The 17,229-nt window shown below is 38.2% G+C and overlaps 1 protein-coding gene across 9 annotated transcripts in view; it reads left to right on the plus strand.

Annotated features, from left to right (window-relative positions):
• The window catches only part of ZDHHC14 (zDHHC palmitoyltransferase 14), a 167,990-nt gene that overhangs the window by 54,784 nt on the left and 95,977 nt on the right, over positions 1-17,229 (plus strand). The window contains exon 1 of one of the 9 annotated variants that reach the window (XM_073337765.2): positions 1,008-1,465. The exons of 7 other annotated variants lie outside the window; for them this stretch is intronic. The gene's annotated coding sequence lies outside the window, so the exon portion shown is untranslated. Of the gene's footprint in view, positions 1-1,007; positions 1,466-12,334; positions 12,385-17,229 lie in introns of those variants that run through there. One more of the 9 variants, XM_073337763.2, reaches the window with a different exon arrangement.

A 17,229-nucleotide genomic window follows, 5' to 3' on the forward strand; every position in this document is an offset into this window, starting at 1 on the left:
CTCTTGCAAAATCAGCTGGCAAATGTCCATATAAATAGTGACAGGAAAAGTGTCTCTTTAGTGCGATTTTTTTTTTAATGGAACTATACATACAGTAACAGATTACATAATTCAAAATGTTTTTTTAAAAGTGTTTAAAGTTACAATAAAGATAAATAGGATAACGGCTTTACTTGCTTTGTTTCACCTTCTTGTGACACTTTCTAGTTGACAAAACTAGAGAACTGTTAAATTGAAGAAGTAAATTACACTTTCTAGGAAAGAGAGCTGTAATATTCCATTATTCATCACTACATAAAATATTATTCAGTTTACACCATATTTTGTGTATTATGGTAATTGCTGAACAAAATTATAGTAATAACTCCACTGTGTAAGGGCTGGGAATTATAATGAAATATTAGAAGCCAAAATTGTATATGAAACAGCTTTTAAAGTATTTTACTGAACTCACTCGGTTTTTAATGTAAATTCCTTTCTTGCTGAAACAATGTTTGTGTAAAGAGTTGGTTGAATAAGCATTTCTTATTTGCTTTTTCTTGTTTGTTCCTTCCTTCCCTTCAGGTCCTGTATGTAAAATATCAGGCAAAATATTTAACTGATCTGCACAGATCACTTAAACTGACCACTCTTATGTAAATCTCTGGGAAGTTACTTAAATTACATCAGTTTGCAGAACATGCTGTTCATGAGCGAAAATTAAACAGTTATATAGATGCCATATTGTTTTCTTCTTTTTTGATATTCTAAACTTTTAACCATTAATAAGGAGACTTTCCATTCAAGATTTAACTTTTTTCTTCCATTATAAAGAAATACTGAATTTCTGTAATAGATATATCTCAGAATAGTTTTGTCCACAAGACAATGCTTGCGAGTATGACCTCTATTTGAATAGGGCAATTTAGATAGTATATAGTGCAAACAATTATTACTGGAATAAGCAAGTGTCTGTTAGTAGGGGCAATTATAATTTCAGTCAGCAGCCTTTTTCAAGATGATCATTCCTGTTCATGCTGTATTATCAGAATATTAGACATCTTGATAAAGCCAATAACTGAAATGTCACTTCCTTCTGCTAACACAACTTGAAAAATATTTGCTTATTTGGATTTAAATGTGCATACAGAGAACTCCTATCCTGAGCTTTCAGTGGCCTTGTGTTAATTAAAAAATACAGCTAAAAATTATTGCAAAACTAAAATAGGAGCACTTTCTTCCTTTCTTTCCCTCTTTGTCCGGACACATTCATACCACTGTTCAGTCAGCAAAAATATTAAAATTCAAATGTACTGTTAAAATCTCTCCAGCCATTTTGGCCCTCCCCAAACCTGAAGGAAGTGAACTTTGCAGCATGCCCATAAGTCAACACACTTGGCCAATTATAGACCAACGTGGGGAGTGAATTTTGAAGTCAAGAGAACCTCATGGAGAACGTGCTGCCAGGAACTAGAGGTTGAAGAAGGTGAGATGGGGAAAGACTTTATCAAAAGTTGAGTTGGGTTTTTTGTTTAATGTTTTTTATATGAGCCAAGTTAGGCTTGGACATGATCTGGCCCTCCTATGGCAAGGAATTCCTTTTCTGGGGGGTAGAGGGGATCCTTCTGAGGATGCTCTGCTCTCTAGCCTGGAATTTAAAAGCACTCCTAATACTTAAGAAGCAGTGTAATACCTTTGGAATTGTTAGCTGGTGGTGATGTAGCTTGGGGGGAACCTAGGCAACAACACAACTCCCCGAGGTTAGATTCCATTTTGTGGTTAAGTTAATTTGTCATCTTCAGGCTCTATGCCAACCAAGAGAGTCCTGAGCTATCTAGGTCCCACACTAATAAGAACTTTGTAAATTAGGATCAAGACACTGAAACTAGTCCTGAAATAAACAAGAAGCCATGGAGTTCATTTTTGCACTGTTGTCAACTCTTCTAGGGTTGTGCATCTTGCAGTATTTGGTGTTTGCTTAAAAACCTCCGCTCCTGGAGTCTTGTGGCTGACAGCCGAACCTAAGCTGCCATTTAAAAGAAAAAGGTGCTAGTGCTACTTTGGTTTTTAAAAACCGAAACATAAATTCACCTAAAATACACCACTCACCACCATAGTTAGTGCTACTTTGGTTTTTAAAAACCGAAACATAAATTCACCTAAAATACACCACTCACCACCATAGTTACACCTGTTAAGCTTTTAAATGTAGACAAGGCTCAAAACCTAGAAGACGACTAAAGACCCAATTTTTTTTTTTAATTTCACGTTTAAGCCGGTCTCATGATTATTTTAATAGTTAGGGCTGGCAGTACTGTAACATGATTCATTCATGTCAGCCTTAGTTATTAATGAGGCAGCCTGCAACATACTTCACCAGCGGCACCTTCTACTTGTGGTGATTATGCTAGGCCCTACGTAGAGAAGTTGCAGTAGTCTGTCTAGGAGGCAATTAAAACATGGCTTGAGTGCGGCTGGCATAACTTTCTCAACACCTGTGGAGCCTAACCGTATGAAGTTGCAGCAAACGCTTTCTAAGTCTCTGGGGAAAGGGGAGCATGTGACTGAGTTGTCACTGTTTTTACTCTGCTCCTTTTAGGAGGAAGGGAGTAAAGCCCCATTTTATTCTTTGCTCCGCTCGATACATCGCAGTTGGGAAAGAGTAAACAGCCCTTAGTGCTTAATTTTTAACAATAAAAAGTTACTAATGTACAATGTGGATGAGATCCTTCAGTTCTTTTTTTAATTGAAGCAGCTGCAGGAAGTGATTTAGATTCAAAGCTTATCTCTTCAAAAGACAAGTTTAATATGTTTATTGCTTCTCATGTGTGTAGCAGTATACCCAGGACAGATTGAGTGCAAAATATCATTTATTTCAGTGGGGCTTCACGCACATACCTTTATATTGTAATGGGCCCTGTTAGTGATGTTTTCCCAGGATTTTTGAGTAAAGGTTGTTTTGAAAGTTTTAGGTAATAGACTTTTGATGTGCAAAATTCCAGAAAACAAAATGTCATGGGAATTAGTGACCTAGAAATAATTGGGAGTAGGGTTACTGAGCCCCTCTTGTAGAACTCTTCACTCTGTAGTAATCCCTCTGGTTCACCATTCATTCATTCCACAGGGCGCTTTGTTAGAAGATGATCCTCTTGTGAGCCTCTCCCTTACCACCAAGAGGGCCTGTTGCAGGGCCTGATTCTGCACTTGTATCCTGTGAAGTTACTGATGTGTCTGTAGCGTGGGTACAAAACACTACCAAATCAGAAGGAAGACTTTCTGCACAAGACTGTGCACTTACTTTGCTTAGGTGTAAAACTTCATAAGGTGCAAGCAATGGAGAATTCGACTTGGAAATTCTTATTTATAAAAATAAAAACTCATCAGGGGATAGAGCTAGGGGTATTCAGTATTTCCCCAAATTGTGGGATTTTTTGTCTTCTCAGTTTTATTGTGTTTATAACTACTTAGGATTACCTAAGTAGTGCTGTTGTGTGTCTACAGTTAGAACTTCATCTTAACCTTCTGTGTGAACTATTTGAAACAGTACAAATTGGGTCTGTGTGTGTGAGAGAGAGAGACAGAAATTTGTTAATCAGCTAATAGTGTGAGAACAGCTTTATTTGTACAATATGGAAAGAAAAAGAATAAAAGTATTTATAATTTCAAAATGCGCAGAAATTAGTCCGTAAACAGGACTTGAACTTGAAAAGCCTTTATGATTGTCTTGCTGTTTGTGAGGGAGTAATTTTGAAAGCCTTTTGTTTGTCAAAGATATGCCATATCTGTTTGGATTTTTTAAAGAAGCTGATGATTTGGTAGGACCGAGGTTCCTGATATAAAATTAATGAAAAATTTCCCATTTATCTTCTAAAATAGGTGATTTTATATATTGATGTTTTAAAAATTCTCCTTTGATTTAAAAATATTATAAAATGTGCTTGCTAGTTTTGGAGCTGTAATAACAGCAGCTATTTTTCAGAGAGATTTGCATTATTTACCATATCTATCCACTACTTTCAGCTTTGTCATTTGATCGTTAGAGTTAATTCATGTAGCAATAGAAGAGGAGAGTCATACCACGCTGTTTCTTGATTGTAGCACATCTTTGCAGTGAACCTCAGAGAATGTGCATGATCATAGTTGAATTATTATGGAGGAGTTTGGGGTTATCTTGCTGTTATGTTCAACATTGCTGCCTAACATTCTTTTAAATTCCTAGGTCCAAATCCATCTCTTCTGTAACTCCAGTGGATTTTCATAACAGCTGAATTTAGCCATTCTTATTATGGGGTTTGTTGTATGCTGGGTGGTCTGATAGGGAGAGGCCCTGCAGCCTCTCTTGCTTTTTGGTAATTGCTGTTTGTCTCAGTCTCTGCCAAGTTTTCACACATTCTTGAAAGCTAGTCATCAAGCTATTTAAATAGATTTGAACCTTGCTCCTCAAAATGATGTTTAGTTAATGACCTACACTACTGGATTTAAGAAATCTGCTTCCTTAAATTTTTGCATTTAAGGAATAATTTTTTCCTTCTAATGTATACGGTCCAAGGGTTCATTTAGCAGTCCCCTATGTTCCTTTGTGTAATGACTTTTAAAAGGTATTGAATAGTGGTAGGACATTCTTGTACAGAATAGTATATGTCCGTTCCCAGATAAAAATTATATTAAACTGGGGTTAAGGTTGAGTATTTCCCAAAATCAAACTTTACAAACTCTGAAAATTCAGAGTTAAGGTTAAACTTAAAAGAAATCCTAACATGTTAGGGAATGGTATGCATTGTTAAGGCATCACAAAAATCTCAATTGTGCCCTGTAGTGTGACCATGCAATAATGCTACAATTATAATTTTAGCACAGTAAAAGTTACACTATAGTTAGGATTAACACCAGCTTTCTATCTAGAGCTCAACAGTTCTAAGCACTCTGAAGTCCATATGGTTGATCAGATTGCCTTGAAATTTGTGGTGTGTCATGGGGGCACAATGGATGGTCAGTGCTCCAGATTTAGGGCTGTTTGATGCAGGGGTTCCCGAGGTACATCCTGCAGGGAGAAGGGCGGGAGGAACTCTTCCTAAAGTTGACACATTCTAGCAGCTATTTTTCCCCTCACAGATAAAGATTAGGCCTGTCGAGCGATTTTTAAAAAAAATGAATAGTGATTAATCGCATAATTAAAAAATAAATCGTTATTTATCGCACTGTTAAACAATAATAGAATACCATTTATTTAAATATTTCTACATTTTCAAATATATTGATTTCAGTTACAACACAGAATACAATGTGTACAATGCTCACTTTATATTTTTGGTTACAAGTATTTGCACAGTAAAAAAACAAAAGAAATAGTATTTTTCAGTTCACCTAATTCAAGTATTGTAGTGAAATCTCTGTCATGGAAGTTGAACTTACAAATGTAGAATTATGTACAAAAAAAAACTTCATTCAAAAATAAAACAATGTAAAATTTTAGAGCCGGCAAGTCCACTTAGCCCTACTTCTTGTTCAGCCAATCAGTCAGACAAACAAGTTTGTTTACATTTGCAGGAAATAATGCTGCCCTCTTCTTATTTACAGTGCCACCTGAAAGTGAGAACAGGCGTTCTCATGACACTGTTGTAGCTGGCGTTGCAAGATATGTATGTGCCAGATGCTCTAAAGATTCATATGTCCCTTCATGCTTCAACTTCAACCACAATTCAAGGGGACATGCATCCAAGCTGATGACTGGTTCTCCTCGATAATAATCCAAAGCAGTGTGAACCGACATATGTTCATTTTCATTATGAGTCAACAGTGTAACACTGTTGCAAAAAAGCAAACATCATTCTGGGATGTATTAGCAGGAGTATTGTAAACAAAAAAGGAGATTAGGCCTCAATTGGAGTATTGTGTCCAGTTCTGGGCACCACATTTCAGGAAAGATGTGGACAAATTGGAGAAAGTCCAGAGAAGAGCAACAAAAATGATTAAAGGTCTAAAAAACATGATCTATGAGGGAAGATTGAAAAAATTGGGTTTGTTTAGTCTGGAGAGGAGAAGACTGAGAGGGGACATAACAGTTTTCAAGTACAAAAAAGGTTGTTTGTTACAAGGAGGAGGGAGAAAAATTGTTGTTCTTAACCTCTGAGGATAGGACAAGAAGCAATGGGCTTAAATTGCAGCAAGGGCGGTTTAGGTTGGACATTAGGAAAAAACTTCCTAACTGTCAGAGTGGTTAAGCACTGGAATGAATTGCTTAGGGAGGTTGTGGAATCTCCATCATTGGGGATTTTTAAGAGCAGGTTGGACAAACACCTGTCAGGGATGGCGTAGATAATACGCAGTCCTGCCATGAGTGCAGGGAACTGGACTAGATGACCTATGGGGTCACTTCCAGTTCTATGATTATTTGAGTCAGATGCCACCAGAAGAAGGTTGATTTTCTTTTTTGGTGGTTTGGGTTCTGTAGTTTCAGCATCGGAGTCTTGCTCTTTTAAGGCTTCTAAAAGCATGCTCCACACCTCGTCCCTCTCAGATTTTGGAAGGCACTTGGGATTCTTAAACCTTGGGTCGAGTGCTGTAGCTATCTTTAGAAATCTCACATTGGTACCTTCTTTGTGTTTCATGAAATCTGCAGTGAAAGTGTTCTTAAAATGAACAGCATGTGGTGGGTCATCATCTAAGACTGCTGTAACATGAAATATATGGCAGAATGTGGGTAAAACAGAGCAGGGAACACACAATTCTTCCCCAAGGAGTTCAGTCACAAATTTAATTAATGCATTTTTTTTAACGAGCATCATCAGTATGGAAGCATGTCCTCTGGAATGGTGGCCGAAGCATGAAGGGGCATACGAATGTTTAGCATATCTGGCACGTAAATCCTTGCAATGCTAGCTACAAAAGTGCCATGCAAATGCTTGTTCTCACTTTTAAGTGACATAAATAAGAAGAGGGCAGAATTATCTTCTGTAAATATAAACAAACTTGTTTGTCTTAGCAATTGGCTGAATAAAAAGTAGGACTGAGTGAACTTTGTTTCTGAGTGCAGTTATGTAACAAAAAAATCTACATTTGTAAGTTGCACTTTCACGGCAAAGAGATTGCACTACAGTACTTGAATGAGGTGAATTGAAAAATACTGTTTCTTTTGTTTATCATTTTTACAGTGCAAATATTTGTAATAAAAAGTAATATGCATTTTGATTTCAGTTACAACACAGAATACAATATATATGAAAATGTAAAAAACATCCAAAATATTTAATAAATTACAATTGGTATTCTATTTAAAGTACAATTAAAACTGCGATTAATCGCGATTAATTTTTTTGAGTTAATCGTGTGAGTTAACTGCAATTAATCAACAGCCCCAATAAAGATCAAATCAGGGTACCAAATCTTGAGTTACCCCCAACAGAGTGCATGGTACCCACCAGCCCTTTGGGGGAATCAAATTAATTTATTAAAGAAGAGTTTGCTTCTCCAATTAGGCATATGCCAAACAGCTTAAGGCTTACATACCTATTCTCACACCTAATAGATTACACTGAGCATGCACAAATGGAGGAGGTAAAAGGATTTGTTATCCTTCTAACATCCACTGACAATGAATGGTGGGATTGTTCGCATGTCTTGGAGCTACTGTTTCAGGCTGCTGTATTCATCTCCACTGAGTGTTGTTTTTCAGTCGAGAACATCTCGCTGAATTGAGTGAGCCACTTTACATCACTCTGAGCCTGCTATGCTGATGAGGAATATGTAGTCCCCCTCCTCTCCATTTTCCCTTACGTTTTTTTTTTACAGTATTACAATGAAGCGGTGTCTGTCCTCTAGGTAAGGTTGAGAAGTCCTTCCTGTTAAAAGGATGACTCTTCTTAGTGCTCTAGTATTTGTGCGCTTACACAAATTGTCTTGAAATTTGCTGTACCTCATGGATGTATAGGGTAGGATTAATGATCCAAATGTGGGCTCATTTGAGCAAGGGGTTCCTGAGAGAGTCTCCAGGGAGGAAAAAATTCATTACATTCACAGATTCTAGCAGCTTTGGTGTTTTGAAACCTACCCTGGGCAGAAATCTGAGAATGAACTGTGAACATTTAGGAAAAACCTGTCTCTGTCAGAAGTTTTGTGTGTTGTGTTGTGTTTTTGTTTTGTTTTGTCTTTTTACTTTCTCTCCATTGTGGAGAAATGTAATCTGAGTACAGCAGAATATTCAGAAGGCCCTGCAACTATTTATATTTTGAAAATAAATAAATAAATAAACTGCACAAGCAAATGCTCGCTGGGAGACTAGGGTTTATTTAGCAATGCAAGAGTAGGTAGTAACGGGAAAAGGGGCTTGGGTCTGCAGCGAGGCATAGCGGTATTATGGGGAGGTAAAAGGCGGAGTGGGAGGGGAGAAGATAGGCGGTAGCAGAGGAAGTTGGGAATTTGAGGGGGAGGGGTTCTCAGCCCTGAATTCTCCCTTTCTGTATGTGTGCTGGCATCTGGGGGAGCCCTGTCCTTTTGCAGGATTCTGAACCCCTCTCCTTTCCTGCTGTGTGCGCACTGGGGTTTAGGGGACCCTGCTCCTCCTGGAGTGTCTGAGCCCCTCTCATGAGAGCTGGGATCTGGAGTGAGGGAACTGAAAGTAACACAGATTTGAACTTCTGAAATCCAGAAAATGAATAGTTAAGGTACACATCACTCCTGGAAGGGGTGGGGAGGCTGGCGCGAGTGTGTAGAGGAGAGGCTGATTGGGTGTCTAGCTGATCTTCTACACTACAAACTTTGGTTAACACAAGTTACGTTGGTTTACAGCTGCCAGAGTTAGTATATCACTCATGTGCGTGCATATGTGGCTGTTTGCGCTGGTGGTGTGTATACTCACCAGGAGTGCATGTCAATGTAAGTGAGATGCACCAGGGGTAGGTATTCCGGTGTGCTATGTGCCACTGCATGGCACAATGCCTTTTGGGAAACTTTCACAATGTATTTTGGGATAGAAGTGAGTCATGTAGGGATGACTAGGGGCAAGTGGTCAAGTTCCCATCATAGAACTTTCTCCATCTCTTGATATGAAACAAATCCCCAAATTTTTTTCCTGCTTTTTAAAATACCACAAATCTGTGTGGAACTTTTCACTGTGCTGACAGAAACATGGCGCCTACAGAGCTCTGCAAATAAAGGACTCTCAATCCTCTGGCATTCGAAGACCATAAGGAAGAACCATACATAACATGGGGGACATGAAGATATCGTCAAGGAGAGTTTGTTGAGGATCATAATGAAAACTAATGCAAGGTTGTTGGTGCTGTTCAATGAGCAGCTGTAGACAGTGGAGCCCTGCTTCTGGCCTGAGAAATGAGCATTGACTGGTTTGATTGCATTGTAGTGCAGGTTTGGGACAATAAGCAATGGCTTGCTAAACTTTCGGATGCGACAGGCCACGTTCCTGGATCTGTGTGTTGAACTTTGCACCAGAACAGGGGCACCAGAATAAGAGCTGCATTGATAGTGGAGAATTGAGTGGCAGTCATAGTGGAAACGTGCAATGCTGAATTGGTGCTGTTCAGTGGGAAATCATTTTGTAGTTGGAAAATCCGCAGTAGGGGCTGTTGTCATACAGATCTGTAAGGCCATTAATAATCTCCTGCTATGCAGAACTGTGACTCTCGGCAATGTGAAGGATGAAGTGGATAGGTCTGCAGCAGTGGGGTTTCTGAACTGCGGTGGAGCAGTAGACGGCACACACATCCCTATTTTGGCACTGGGCTACCTTGCCACAGAGTACACAAATAGAAAACTGCTACTTTTCTATGTTATGCAAGCATTAGTGGATCACCCACGTCACTTCACGGACATCAGTATGGGCTGCTCAGGGAAGGTGCATGACATTTGCATCTTTAAGAACACAGGACTGTTCAGAAAGCTGCAATTGGGGACATTGTTTCCTGACCAGCTGATTACCATTGGCGATATTGAAATACCAACAGTGATTCTGCGGGCCCCAGTCTACTCCTTGCTCTTCTGGTTTATAAAGCTGTATGCTGGCCATCTTGACACACCAAGGAAAGATTCAACTATTGACTCAGCAGCTGCAGAATGACAATTGAATGTGCTTTCATTGCTTGAAGGGACTCTGGTGGTGTTTACTTACTAGATTGGATCTCAGTGAGAAAAATATCCCGTGTCCTGCATGGTATTTGTGAGGCAAAGATGCTGCCAGGGCAGAGGTGTAGTAGCTGTCTATGGACCTTCAAGAGCCATTACAAGAGGTCAATGTGATGCTGTACAGTTGACAGAGGCCTTGAAAGAGCACTCTAATGCCAGCCACATTAATGTGCTGTGCTCAACTATGCTTTGACCATGAACTTTTGGGGGGCTGTTGGGAATTTTGTAGTGCTAGTTGTACACATACAAATATTGCATTGTGCCTGTGATCCTGACAGACCAAATGCCAGCTCTTGCCAAGTCTGCAGGCATTAGCTAAGAACTGACAAACTTATCGCTGGAGACCAGACTAATTCAGCTCTGTTAGTTTTGCTCAGAATAGGTATTAGTCTTCTAAGAAGGTATTTAGCGTTAAGACTCTGAAATGCTTGTAATTTCAGATATAATGTCTAGTCCATGCTATAAGAAAATATGTAAATTTTGCTTTATAACTTTGAAAACATTTGCTCTGAGCTTGTGAACCCAGGCAGGGAATCGTCCCCCCAATTCATCCAGGAGGACTGTCAATATTTAAGTGAGTCATTAAAAGACAAAAACTGTGTTAATTGTCCCTTCCACCCATGGAAAAGTACGTGGAGAAGGCCTCATCCCATCGCTTTGAGTGCTGGGTAATGGAAAATCTTTACATCAACTATTTTATCTCTTTGCTGCTTGAACTCTCTTAGAGCCAGAGAAACAACAGAAGCCAGAGATCCCCAGGGGTTACCTCCTGGGTTCACCCTGAAAGACGCTTTGAATTGACAGATCACTACAACTCTGTCACTTCTAGGATCTAGATGGTAACTCATTTGTGTGTATGTTTGCTTGCTTTATCCTGTAAATTACTTATTCCTTTTTCCTAATTAATAAACCTTTAGATAGTTTATTACAGGATTGGCTACATGTGTTGTCTATGGTGTAAGATCTGGGGTGGTCTCTTGGGACTGGAAGCAATCTGAATATGGTGTGATTTTTGGTGTAAGTGAAATTTTTTTGTATTAGTGTACTTTACTTTGCCAGTCGGCTTCTCCTGTAAACGCTCCTGTGCTTCTCTTTATGCATGCAGGGGGAGGGGGGAGATTCCCTGACAAAATCTCAACTACTGCTAATGTATACTCTTTCAAATCCCTCCTTAAGACTCCCCCAATGCCATGATGCCTACAAAATATAGCTTGCTGATGGCTAGACAGAAGACAACCTCTGCCTGTTCCTCTTCCCCTTCTTCCCTTTTCTTAGTTCTAGCCTCCCTATTTCTAACCCCAATTACAAACCAAAAAAACCCTGCAGTACGTGTAATAAAGTTGTGCCAGTACTTTCCCATATTAACTTGCTTGGATGTTATGTCCACATCCAATCTTGTTTCTGTGTTTGTACAGAACCCTGCACCAATTGGGTCCCACGTCTGATTGGGGGCTTGGTATGCTACCATAATATAAATATATATTTTTTTTCAAATAAAATTAGTGAAAATAACTGTCTTGTTCACTTACCATATTAGGCCCTGATCCTGCAAGTCGGCTCTGGTAGTGCAGACCTTTTATCCATTGTTGTCAAGCTCCACTGAAATCAAGTGGATTTGGTTGCAGAATCATGGTCTAACTTTGGATGTTCTTTCTTTGCATCTCAGTTTTTCCCTTTTTTTTTTTTTTTTTTTTTTGGTAAATCAGATTCACCATCAATTAAAATAAATGCTTGGTGGAGAACATAGCTGAATGAAAATTCATGCTGTGAAAAACATTTATTTGAAGAGGAAATAATATGTCAAAGCAGTAACTGATATGGACTCTGTCTGCCAATCTAGCCCTGGGAAACAACAGGCTTTAGAGAATGGAGGGGGGGGGGAGGGTAGGTGTGTGACAAAAGTGGGAGCAAGTTAAGGAGTTAAGAAGTTTGAGAACCACTGGATTAAGCAACAGATCTCGTTCAGACAGTGAAGCAGTGACAGCTAGAAGTAGAACACAGGAGTGTGTCTCCTTCTCTTACCATTACACGGCACTTTGCCCCTATAGTTGTTGCAGATATTTAACATGTATCTATGGAACTAAAGATAAGTCTGATGGTAATGTAGATCAAAGAGAACAATTCATAATTTTTATCACTGTTTAAATTCCTCCCTATTTATTAAACTATTACTGTCTTTTGTAAAATATATCTTTTTTTCCTCTCGTAACAGAAATTTAAGAATGAAAAGCAAGTAAGAAAGTATTCTACTTCAGATGCACCACGTATGTAGGTCACAGTATTTTTTTTATGGGTTTTTAAAAAAAAGATTCGATGTGAGGCTACACCTCTGATTTCTCTGTCATACATCTTACATAAAATCCAGATTCTTCAGTTGTAGGGTTTTTTTTTTTAAATTCCCCACCCTCCAATTAGCTGATGGAGATCAAGATTGGATTCCTCCAGTCCCTCAGAGGTACGAAAGCCTTACTTTGTTGTTTGGTCTTTAGGAAGTGGCTGTATTTGTCTATTGTGTTTTATAGCTGCACAGCTAAGGCTGCAGAGTAAATATTGGATTTGTCATTTGCTGCATCTCCCTACCAGACCATAACAACAACTGTCAGTGAGGTCTGTTCAGAAATGCCTTGATCTTTCTGGTGAAGGTTTGCAATCTGCTTCTTTCTTCATCCCTTTTCTAGTAAAGAGCTCAAAGGCTGTAGGGTTCTTGCTGTGCTTTCTTCACTGCTCTTCTTACATGTCCTTACTTTTCTCCAAAACTCAGCACCCTTGTCCAAGCATGGTTATGCAATTAAAAGTGTTATTGGGTGTTAAGAAGAGACATTTTATCGTTCCTTAGGCATACTTAGTTCAGGGGACAGTGCTTGATAATTCTCTGTCCAACACCAGTATGTTCTATTTTTATCCAGCAATGACAGACCAGTCCTCCCACACTCATGTTAACCTTCAAACACAGCTTCTAAAAATGTGAGAAAAGCAGACTATTTTATAGAAAAATATAGCTGTAAAATTTCACTCTGCCCTTACTCTTTGGATTCTTTTGTTTGAGGAGATACAGATTCAGCTATGGTGCAATCTCTGAAACTGAAGACCGCTAATGTAACTGTAAGAGTGTTGAAAGGAGTCTATCAATGATACTTCCAAGTATGGTCCATTAATCTTTCTTCTCTGTCACCAAGCTGCCAATTAGTGACAGTTGTTTTGTGATTTCTGGAGATCGGCTGAGGCCTCCAGCTCGCTTCCCATAGGCCATCGAATAGGTGTTATAGGGAAATGAATTTAAATTTTTGTTTAATGCTTCCTATACTAGTGCTGTAGGATAGAGATTTGTCTTTCATTGGGTTCCCATGCTGTCAGTGTCATGACATAGATGACTTTTTTTATTTTATTTTTTTTTAGGAAGAACTGCCACTGCCATTCTGTTGGGAATATTTTGTTTTAAAAGCTCAAAATTTGCTTTCAGGGAATATTCTCCAAAATTTACTTTAAAAATATGTGCCTGTGAACACAAACTTATACTTGCAAAGAAACACATTTGCCAGAATTGGAGCTGGGTGAAATTTTTTGGCCGAAACTTTCACCAAAAATGCGGATTTGGGTTGTCTGAAACATTTAGTGAATTCATGTTGATTTAGTCGAATTGTTTTGGTCAAAAAAAATTTTTTGGAAATGTTGAAATGAGCCATTTTGACATTTTCAAACTAAACATAGTAATTTTTCGGGCTACATTGATAAGGGGACTTAAGCATCATTCACAAAATGGTAATGGTGATTGTGCCCATAATCCAATTGCCCAGTGGTTAGGGCACTCACCTGGGGTCAAGTCAAGAGTGGAGGATTCAAACCTTGGTCTCCCTTTCATGTCCCAGGTGAATGCCCTAATCACTGGGCTGTTGAGTGTGGGAGCGGGGAGTGCATACTGCCAACATCTCCTTTCTTTTCTGTTTTGTGATCAAGCCCCTCATTTGCAAATTCCCTTTGCTTTTATTTAAAAATTGGTTAAAATGCCCAAAATTGTGAATTCTAGGTTGAATTAAACGAGTTTGACCCAAAATGAGACTTTTCTGACTTTTTAATTCACTGAACATTCCAAAAAATCTTGGTTTCAGGTTGACTGGAAACCAATTTTTTCACAACTACCAAAAATATAAAAAATCACTTACTAGTACAGCTCTAGCTAAAATGTCTGAGGAAAGTGAACACACCATGGAATGCAAGTGAAGCTAAAGCAAAGTGGATTCAAAAATTTGAACGACTGTGGAAATGTTTGGTAATATTTGACCAGTTCTAAAAACAACTAAACTGTTTTTAATATACGTTGAGCTTTGCATAGCAGAACAAATGCATTTAAAGGGTCATTATCAGTTTTGAATTTTTAAAAATTGATTAATTTCAAATATATAATTTTTTTACGAAACCTCATTGAAATTGTATGTCCTAGAATGGCTTTTAAAAATTCCCTTATTTAAAAAAAAAAAAAAAAAAAAAAGCACAAAGTTTTTGTTTGTGTGGGGATTTTTTTCCTGATCCTTTTGCTGTTTAAAACTGTCACCTGGGCAGGCTGCAAATAATCATACTAGACAAACGTAGGTCTTTTATTTTCTTCCTCTCTGTGCATGTGTCTGCCTGCTTCTTCTTCAGTGTCAGCTTTGCCACTTCTGTTAGGGAAGAACAACACCCTCTTACAAAACCGAGGGCAGAGTATGCATAAGAGTTCTTCCTCTAAAGCAGTGTGCGATCTGTGATTATCATCATGCTAGTGTCACAATTACAAGGTAAATGCCTCTGTATTTTTCCCCTCTGTGATCCTACAAAGACACCCACTTAAATGTTTCTGGCTTCCACCTGTCACCTCTCTTGGGTGGAGATCAGTGTCTCACTCCTTTATGACTGGGGGTTTTGAGGCTGCACAGCTGATTGATCCACCCAGTGCAGACTGTCCCCAGCAAGCCAGTCTGCCTAAAAAGTACTGCCTATGCTTGGCTTTTCAAGGGCTATGGACAGTGCATTGCTAGCAGTTACAAGTTACCAGACAGCTCTTTCTAAGCAAACACATTTATTCTGAAGGTGAGAACATTTCAGAGAAAGCATATAAAAATAATAAAAGAACCTACGTGCATGCTAAAAAGCTTACCAGTTGTCACCCTCACGTGACGGTGTCAGTCCTTCAAACCCACGATTGTGTTTTCCTTGTGGTTACAAGTTGATATCAGTTTTTAGTCTTCAGGAATCAGAACAAAATCCTTAAGTAAGTTTAAGCTTGGGCTGTTTTTCTGGTCTCTGGAGAATCCAGTTTGAACCAGAATATGTGAGCTTTCCTAGGAGTTGGTCCTCTGTGGAGGTGTTATAACCTGAATAATTTGCCTTAATAATCCCTTACTATTTTCACTTCCTGGAGCTGCTGTGTTAACCCTGTGGAGTGCACATAATCCCTGGCCTGCAGTGATGTATAAACCATTCATGCCCTTAATATGATATGGTCTCCCAGACATATTGGAGGAAGTTGCCCTATCTGGCACAGCTACAAAATGAGACAGGAAGTGAAACTGACTCCACCAAGTTCTGTCAAGTGCAGGCAGTAAACACAGTGGGGAAAAACATGAAAATTCATTTACAGTAATTTTGAGGAATTACTTGGGCTTCCTGGAAGGTATGCTGTAGTCAGACATGTTATTGGGCTTAGTATGCGGGTAAATGGGTAAAATTCTATGACTTGTTTTATACAGGAGATCATGTTAATTGAGCTAATAGGGATCAAATTCTCAGGTGGAAATGATTTTTTAAATTGATGGTGTTCCTTTCATAGAACATCAGAGCAGTTGGTTCCATGTTGTTACTAAGTAGCATTTTTGTAGTGCTTTGAATCTTCAGAATGTCTTACAAGTATTAACAAATTAATTTCTCTCAAGTAAAAAAAAAAAAAAAAATTCTACTTTTGCAAGATGTACTTTCACGATAAAGAGATTGCATTACAGTACTTGTATGAGGTGAATTGAAAAATACTATTTCTTTTAACTTTTTTTACAGTGCAAATATTTGTAATAAATAAAATGAGCACTGTATACTTTGTATTCTATGTTGTAATTGAAATCAGTATATTTGAAAATGTAGAAAAGCATCAAATATTTAAAATTTAAATTGGTATTCTGTTGTTTAACCAATATTGTATTAATTAAAATTGTGATTAATTATGCCTGTTTTTAATCACGTGATTAATTGCGATTATTTTTTTTAATCGTTCGACAGACCTAGTTTTAAGTTTAGACAAGCCCATTCTCTTGTAAGGAGTGAAACAATATCTTCAAATTTTGATGGGTCTGATTTTCTTCGGAGTTCGATTGTGTTTCAGCTAGATATTTATGAAGAGATTTTAATATTTTTGTTAACTTTCTCATTTGTCGTACAGTGTATTGCCTCCTTGGTCTTTTAATCTTTTGATGTGGAAAGTTGGATTTTTTTCATCAATATCATGGAATGCTAATGTTAGCACATAGCAAATGATTATATATTTTATGGTTATGGTGACCATTAAAAATGGATGCTTACAGTATCCTTCCTACAATGAATGGTGATTCTAGATGAAGAATGTATCTAAACATTGTCAGCAGTGCTGCTTTGGCATTTGCCCTAAATTTTTATAGCTTATTACAATTTCACAGGTATATCTCAAGTTACCTTCCAGCACTTATGTGATCCACAGACTTATAGTTCCCATTTCTTTGGGGTCTACTATGAATAATGCAACCAAAAATAATGTATGTGCTTTATTTAATATTGATTATTATTGTATTAGTAAGGTCTTATGTTCCCAATAATTCACTTCAAAATGTATCCTTAGAGCTGACTTGCAATGTTGCTTCAGAGTCCAATGCAGTGGGTTGATTTTTAATAGTTCTGCACATACAAGACATACATTGACCACTATAATAGTTTCAGATTTGTATAAAAGATTCTTGTAGGTTTTTGGTTTTGACTGGCTTTTCTGATATAAGTCCATTTTTTTGTCTGTACTTTAACTTTCCTTCCCCAACATGCTACTATAACAGCAGTGTCCAATTCTTGTGTTTCAAGGGGCCATATTCCATTGTTAATAGAATTATGTGCCATGGGCTAGAG

The sequence above is a fragment of the Lepidochelys kempii genome, chromosome 3 (assembly GCF_965140285.1).
Source record: "Lepidochelys kempii isolate rLepKem1 chromosome 3, rLepKem1.hap1, whole genome shotgun sequence".
NCBI lineage: Eukaryota > Metazoa > Chordata > Testudines > Cheloniidae > Lepidochelys > Lepidochelys kempii.